The following is an 8238-nucleotide window of genomic DNA, read 5'->3' as shown; positions in this document are numbered from 1 at the left end:
GTTAGTCCCTGATGCCTGAAAGAATGTCGCTATTAATTACTGGGTGGAATACAAAGGTCGTCCCTTTGTCTGACAGAAAGCTGATCTATGAGATGTGTGAACGGAGATGGAGTAATGGTCCCAGTGTGCTGTGCTCTGCGAAGGCGGCGAAATGTAGAAGGAGGTTCGTAGCCGGGGTGAGTGGTAGGATCAAATTAACAGGAGAGACAGAGACAGAGACACAGGCAGAGGCAGAGACAGAGACAGAGGCAGAGACAGAGACAGAGGCAGAGACACAGGCAGAGGCAGAGACAGAGACAGAGGCAGAGACAGAGACAGAGACACAGGCAGAGGCAGAGACAGAGACAGAGACACAGGCAGAGACAGAGACACAGGCAGAGACAGAGACAGAGACAGAGAGAAAGGGATCGGAGTGGTTCAAGGATACAAATAAATGAGAAAATTCTGAATGTGTCTTTACTTAATCTGTGATTTGTTTCCAAATATTTCAGGCCAACTCAACTACTTCAGAGCTTGTCCCCCAAGGAGCACTCCCCTTAAAGGACGAAGCTTGCACTTTGTCTCCATGTGCAAAGAGCCACCAGCACTGCTCTGCTTGTAGAGGTCGGGGACCCAGCGTGGCTCTGTTTCAAGTCCAGTCTCCAACCTGACCCCTTTCTTCAGCATCCTGTCTGTTAAGACATCGCCACGGATCTCAACTTGAAAACCACTCTGTAATTTATTTAGCCTTTTAAAAATGATCTATGGCTTTGGAAATTCTATTTACTAGGTGTCCAAGTAAGCCTCCTAATCCCAGTTTTTTTGTTTTTTTTTTATATTGGAGTATAGTTGACTAACAATGTTGTTTTAGTTTCAGGTGTACAGCAAAGTGATTCCATCATACATTTACAGGTATCATTTTTCAAATTAATTTTCCCATTTAGGTTGTTACATAATACTGAGGGGAGTTCCCTGTGCTATACAGTAGGTCCCTGTTGGTTGTCCATTTTAAATATAGCAGCGTGATGTACATATATACGATGGAATATTACTCAGCCATTAAAAAGAATGAAATAATGCCGTTTGCAGCAACATGGATGGACCTAGAGATGATCATACTGAGCGAAGTAAGTCAGACAGAGAAAGACAAATATCATATGATACCATTTATATGCAGAATCTAAAAAAAAGGATACAAATGAACTTATTTACAAAACAGAACCAGACTCACAGACTTAGAGAAGGAACTTCTGGTTACCGGGGGGGAAGGGTGGGAGGAAGGGGTAGTTAGGGAGTTGGGAATGACATGTACACACTGCCAATCCCAGGTTTTTCCATCCCCCGCACACACACCTCCCCTCTGCCGGCTCCCAGGAGACTTGCACTAGAGGTAGGTGTGCCCGCATCACCAATACGTGTGCACAGGGCTCTGGGTGATGCCAGGTGTGTGTCTGAATTACATGTTTGTTACCACTTCACGGGGGGCCCCGTGGTGCCGCACCCATTCCCACTCTGCCTCCAGTGTTCCCTTACCTGGTCACCAACTGGAGGACAACTCGCTTTACTGGAAGTTGAAGACCCCAGACTGGTAACTCCCTGTCTCCATACCCCCGAGGTCCAAGAGAGAGAGAGAGCTGGTCCGGGAAACCTGAGTTATTCCTAAGTGGACACGGACCTCCTCTCAGCCGGGGTCTGGCCCAGATCCTGATAATGGCCATGACCAGCCGAGGGAGTTTAGCAGAGCAACTTCACCTTTCTGAGTCTCAATTCCACCAAATGTACAAAGGAGACAATAATCCCTATGGATAGCTTTGGCATCTTAGCCATGTTACAGGTAAAATTCCCAACACTGTTTCTAGCTCAGGGAATCCACTCAATAAATGATACATAATTATTAATATTATGTTTGATGTGGCCTATATTTTCTCAAGTTTTCTAGAATGTCAATGTTCCCAAAAGACCATCTCGGTGTACGAGGAAATGGCTTATGACATGCAATACCTCAGAGTTAGTGTAACATGTAGACCAGAGTTGCCTGCTGAGGAACGCACCCAGGGCGGGTTGACGCTTCTATAGCACCAATACCTCTCTGTCATGACGTTCTACTTAAACAATCAATAGACAAATCGGAAGACCTTAACGATTTAGCATATTATTAGCATAATGCAGTGTCTGCTTGAAAGGAGACTTTGAACTGCTGTTGGAAATTTGAAGCAAGTGATTTTTTCTAAAGGCCACTTGGTTTTTTTGGCAACTCTCCACTGACAGCATGTTACTTCTGCTTTCTTTGTCAAGCCCAGAAAAACAGGAAGCACAAAATCAATTTGGACTGGGAGTGGGGCGGGGAGAGAGAGCTGTTTCTAGCAGTAGAGTCTGATCCACGTTATGCGACAGGAGATCACTTTGAACTTGGCCTGGATCCCTGCTGGCTGCCAGTTTGAGCGTTGCTGGACACACAGAGAAATTCTTCTGTACCTTTGGGGTTTCTGGCTGTCTCCCCAGGACCTGTTTTTTGTTTTTTTTTTTAATGCCTGTGGGGTTAATGCCTGTCCAGGACAGTGGAGTACATGAGGAGCAGAAAGCCTGAGGCAAGGTCCAGCTATGCAGTGAATTAGCTATGTGACCTTGATAACGTAAATCCTCTGGCCTCTGTTCTCTGTTTCTTCACCTATGTGAGTGATACACAAGGAAGAAGAGTCTCACATGCAAATTCCCAGCAGGGGATGTATTCTGGGAAAATGGAGGTGACCCAGAGAGCCTGGTTTGGGCTGTGGCCGGTGGGATATCTTGTGCTCAGTCAAAAGATATTCGAACTCCAATAAAAAATAGTCATGTTCCAAGACTGAACACGTGTTGGCCATCGTTTCAAGCCCTCTGGGCCGGGTGATGTGTAAGGTCTTCTTCAGGTTTATGATTTGGGCTGCACCCTCCACCGGCACCGGAAAGTGGCACCAAAGGATATTGAAGAATGTGAAACAGAGAGACTTGCCAAGTACCATTTAGCTGTGCATCATAAGAAAAGCTTGAAGTGTGTAAAAAATAAGCTTCCCTTAGTTATACTAATCCTAAAACAAAAACTAAATTAATTTCAGTTTAATTACTATTAAATCTGGGATTAATGCATGGCTTTTCAGGAATTTTTTAACATAAAATAATGGAGTGCTTTGAGAAAAATGTCTATTAGATGGTATTAGCTCCAGAATCGTTTATCATCTTCTGAGCAGCTAGAGATATACCAGACAGAGCTTCCCTTAATGGCCATTCAGCAGGGACTCAATCCGTCTGTCTCCATTAAAAGAAAGAGGAAGTGTTTTATTTATAGAAGACTAAAAGTATCCATTGTTGCTTTCTTCTGAATTTTAAAATGATGAAGAAACAGAGGTTCCCAAACTCTTCGGCACAAGTAGGACTTTATCGATCACTCCTAAGGCAAGGGTATCAGAACCTAGAAGGCTTCTCAGTAAAAAGATCACATGAACTTAAAGGGCTCCTTGATTCTGTGACTCAGGGTGTCAAATATACAGCGACTTCCTTAGAACCTCAGAGCCAGATTAGGATTTTTTTTTTAAACTTTTTGTTTTGAACTATTTATTGATTTGTAAGAAATTGCAAAGCTAGCACAGAGAGGACCTGCGTACCTTCACTCAGTGACCCCCACCACTGGTTACCTCCTGCGTAGAGTATGATATCAAAACTAGGAAGCTGACATTGGTGTGAAGTGTGGGGATGACCCTGTCCCGTTTTTGCATGTGTAGATTCATGTCATCACCACCACAGTCAAGATATGCAACTAATCTATCCACAGAGTTCTCCTGTGTGGCACCCTCTGTGGTCACACTCATTTCCCTCCTCGCCAGCATCCCAAGCCCCGGCATTAATTTGTTTTCCAGCTCCATAGTTTCGTCATTGTGAGAACGTTATACAAATGGAACCTTACAGGAAACAACACAGTGGCTTTTTTATACTGGATTTTACTAACTTGGCATAATGTCCTTGAGATGTTTCCAAGTTGTTCCATTTCTTTTAATTTGTGTGCATTCTTTTTTTTTTTTTTTTTCTGTACGTGGGCCTCTCACTGTTGTGGCCTCTCCCGTTGCAGAGCACAGGCTCCAGACGCGCAGGCCCAGCAGCCATGGCCCACAGGCTCAGCCGCTCCGCGGCATGTGGGATCCTCCCAGACCGGGGCATGAACCCGTGTCCCCTGCATCGGCAGGTGGACTCTCAACCACTGCGCCACCAGGGAAGCCCTGTGTGCATTCTTTTGTATTGCAGGTTGGTATTCCATGGAACGGGTTTGTTTAACTCTTCACCTAGTGTAGGACATTTTTGTTGTTTCCAGTTTGGAGCTATTTCAAATAAAGCTGCTATGAACAAGAATATATGGGTTTTTGGGCTTCCCTGGTGGCGCAGTGGTTGAGAGTCCGCCTGCCGATGCAGGGGACACGGGTTCATGCCCCAGTCCGGGAAGATCCCACATGCCGCGGAGCGGCTGGGCCCGTGAGCCATGGCCGCTGAGCCTGTGCGTCCGGAGCCTGTGCTCCACAACGGGAGAGGCCACAACAGTGAGAGGCCCACGTACCGCAAAAAAAAAATATATATATATATATATATATATGGTTTTGTTTGGACATAGTTTTAATTTCTCATAAATAAATGTCCAGAAGGGCAATTACTGGGTCATATGGGAAGTGCATGTCTAGTTTTGTCTTTTTTTTTAGCAAACTGTCAAACTGATTTCCAACACGACTGGAGCATTTTACATTCCCACCAGCAATGTAAGAGAGATCCAGTTTCTCTGTGTCCTCACCAGCATTTGGTATTGTCACTGTTTTTTAATTTTAATTATTCTAACAACTGTGCAGTGATATGTCATTGTAGTCTTAATGGCTAGTGATGTTGAACACCTTTTATGTCCTTACTTGCTCTCCATATATATCGTCTTCAATAAAATGTCTCTTCATGGGATTTGCGTTTTCTATTTGGATTTTTTGTTTGTTTTTTTCTGTTGAGTTTGAGAGTTCTCTATAGAGTCTAGATGTTAGTCCTTTAACAGATATACGGTTTGCAAGTATCTTTTCAGTCTGTAGCTTATCTTTTCTTTGTCTTTTTTTTCACATCTCCTTTCGTTTTATTGAAAAAAATTTTAGAAAATGACAGTTAATAAAGGGCACAAGCAAATCAACAGGGATATACTAGTGGAAAACAGACAAGATAAAACTAAAAATGCCATTGGCTTCTTTAATTGATTAAGAACACAAAATGTAGCAGGCAGAAAGTCTCTTTTAAACAAATTAAAAATCTATGGTTTTTTCCCCCCAATTCTCCCCAAGTCAGATATATACACACCCACAAAAATGGTATGTGAAGGAAAACTGTCATGCACAGGAAGTTGTATCCTGAATTAAGGGAAACAGCTGTTGAAATGGGAATTAACACAATAAAGTCAGCAACAGGTTAGCAGTTTTAAAAACTGAGTCTTCAAATGCTGCATGGCACAAAGCTATACCATATAAAGTACTGCTAGGTATGGAGGAGAAAGTCTGTACAGCTTTTAGCAAAACTGCTTTTCCAGAAAAGCAAATCAAAACAATGCAATCAGCAGACTAAAGAGGCTATAGCTAGATATCAGAGCTACAACTTATCATAACTGAGCTAGAAAATTATATTTATCCAGAATGGACTAAAATTTCAAGACAAAATGGACACTTTTTACATTTCTTACTTTATCCATATTAAGTTCTCTGATTCTTTCTCCCTCACCCTTTAACTCAGCGTGATCCAGCCAAAAGATGGCTGCTTTTAGAAGTGGCTGTTTTATTTTGCTTACAGTGGCATGACTGTCATGAAGCCTGGCTATTTCAGGCTCATACGCATCCATGACCAGTGTCCCGCTGTGGTCAAAAAACTTGGCAATGGACTTGGTGAACTTGGCTTCCCTTTGCTGCTTTGTTCTTCCACTGATGAAGGTCAGCTTCAGAGTGTATTTGTCATTGAACCTTTTGAGACTGGACGACAGTTGCCAAATGTCATCAGGATCCACCCCTGTGGGATCTTTCCTTGGGGCCACGAGAAAGATGCTCTTCTCCTTATATGAGGGATAAACGGTCAGGATCCCCATCATCACAAAATAGGATATAACGCACAAAGCCAAAACAGGTTTGGACTCGGGAAAGGGGTGCATATAGTCCCAAATCAAAGCCACTATAGCGAAGAAACAGGAGATGCTACAGACGGTGAGGCGACAGTCAGTGAGACCGCAATTCTCCACATACCTGTACTTTTCCAGAAGTACCTTTTTGGCAGAGTCATCCAAAGAATTTTTCACAGCGGACCCATCCCATTTGTCAATTTTTACAGGCTTATCATCAATCTTCCACTTATCCAGCAAGCTGCTATGGCTACTGCCTGTCCCACAGCTGGCCACCGCCAGCCCTACTACTGCCACCACCGGTTCTCCCGCACTGTGCAGCTGTCACTGCCATCTTGCTTGCCTCTGCGTCTCCCTCCCCTCCTACTCGTCCCCTTTTCATTGCCTTAACAGGGTCTCCTGCTAAGCAAAAATTTTAAACTTTGATTTACCTTTTTTTTTCTTTTATGGATCAGTTTTTCACATGTGAGAACTCTTAGTGCAACTCTAGACCATGAGGTTTTTTCCTTATGGGTGTCTAATTGCTCCAACGCCATTGGTTGAAAAGGCTTTCCTTCCTTCACTGCATCACTTTTGCACCCTTACTAAAAATCAGTTGGGTGTCTTTGTGTGGGGCTATTACCTCATCCTCTAATCTCTTCCACTGACTCTAGTGTTTATCCTTCACCGAAACTATTCAGTCTTGATTACTGTAACTACATAATAAGCTTAAAACTGGGTAGACTGATTCGTCCCACCTTCTCCTTCTTTTTCAAAATTGTTTTAACTACTATAGTTCCTTTGCCTTTCCATATATTATTTTGGAATAATATTTTCTATATCTACAAAAAAATCTTGCTCTGAATTTGATAGGAATTGCACTAAACCAGGATATCAGCTTAGGGAGAATTGATTTCTTTATTATGTAGAGTCTTCCAGTGTATGAACAGATATTTCTTCCCATTTATTTATATCTTCTTTGTTTATTTATTCATCAGTGTTTTGTAGTTTTCAGCAAGTAAGTCTTATACATGTTTTGTTAGGTTTACACATATGTATGTTCCCACTGTTTTAGGAGGTATTGCAAATGGTATCATATTTTTAATTTCAGCTTGCACATGTTCATTGCTAGCATATAGAATACAATTGTTTTTCATCTGTTGATCTTGTATCCTGTGACCTTGCTGAATTCAATTATTCTAAAATTTTTTTTTGTAGATTCCTTGGGGTTTTCTGCATATAAAATCATGCCATCCATGAATAAGGAGGGGTTTAGCTACTTCCTTTCCAATTTGTACATCTATATTTCTTTTTCTTGCCTTATGACGTGATTAGAACGTCTAATATTACATTTGATAACAGTGGTGAGAACGGTCATCCTTGCTTTTTCCTGACCTTAGGAAGAAAGCATTCAAATTTTTGCCATTAAATATCATGTTAGTTGCAGGTTCTTTGTAGCTGTTCTTTGTCAAGCTGAAGAACTTACCATCTGTTCCTAGTTTTCTGAGATTTCAATCATGAATTAGTGTTGAATTTTGTCAAATGATTTTCCTGCATCAATTGATAGGATTACATGATTTTTGGGTTAATATTGGTGGACTGCCTTATTGCCTTCTAAATACTGAATCAGCCTAGCATTCCTGGAATAAATCACATTTGACCAAGATATGAAATTCTTTCTGTATATTGCTGAATTATATTTACTAATGCTTTATTAGGGACTTTTTGTCTATATTCATGAGTGCTATTGGTCTATAATGCTTTTTGTTTTGTTTTGTTTTGTACTGTCTTTGGTTTTGGTATCAGGATAACACTAGCTTCATAAAATGAATTCGCAAGTGTTTCCTCTTCTATTTTCTAGAAGATATTGTGTAGCACTGGAGCTAATTTTCCTTTAAATGTTTCATAGACTTCTCTAGTGAAAACATCTGGTCTGGAGATATCTTTTTTGGAAGGTTTTTAATTACAAATACAATTTCCTTAATAGTGGCAGAGCTATTCAAATTATCTAGTTCACATTGGGTAAGTTGTAGTAGTTCTTGCTTTGGAGGAATAGGTCCATTTCATCTAAGTTGTCAAATGTGTGTATGTATGGTTGTGAACAGTGTTTTCTTATTACATTTTTGAAGTAG

At 41.5% G+C, this 8238-nt stretch overlaps 1 pseudogene; it reads right to left on the bottom strand.

The window, feature by feature from the left end:
• Nucleotides 1–5659: 5659 nt before the first annotated feature.
• LOC115854907 (signal peptidase complex subunit 2 pseudogene) lies at nucleotides 5660–6476 on the bottom strand (annotated as a pseudogene).
• Between the last annotated feature and the right edge of the window lie 1762 nt (nucleotides 6477–8238).

This window comes from Globicephala melas, chromosome 17 (genome assembly GCF_963455315.2).
Source record: "Globicephala melas chromosome 17, mGloMel1.2, whole genome shotgun sequence".
Lineage (NCBI taxonomy): Eukaryota > Metazoa > Chordata > Mammalia > Artiodactyla > Delphinidae > Globicephala > Globicephala melas.
The sequence above is the reverse complement of the archived record's forward strand: the minus strand, read 5'-3'. Positions and strand labels throughout refer to the sequence as shown.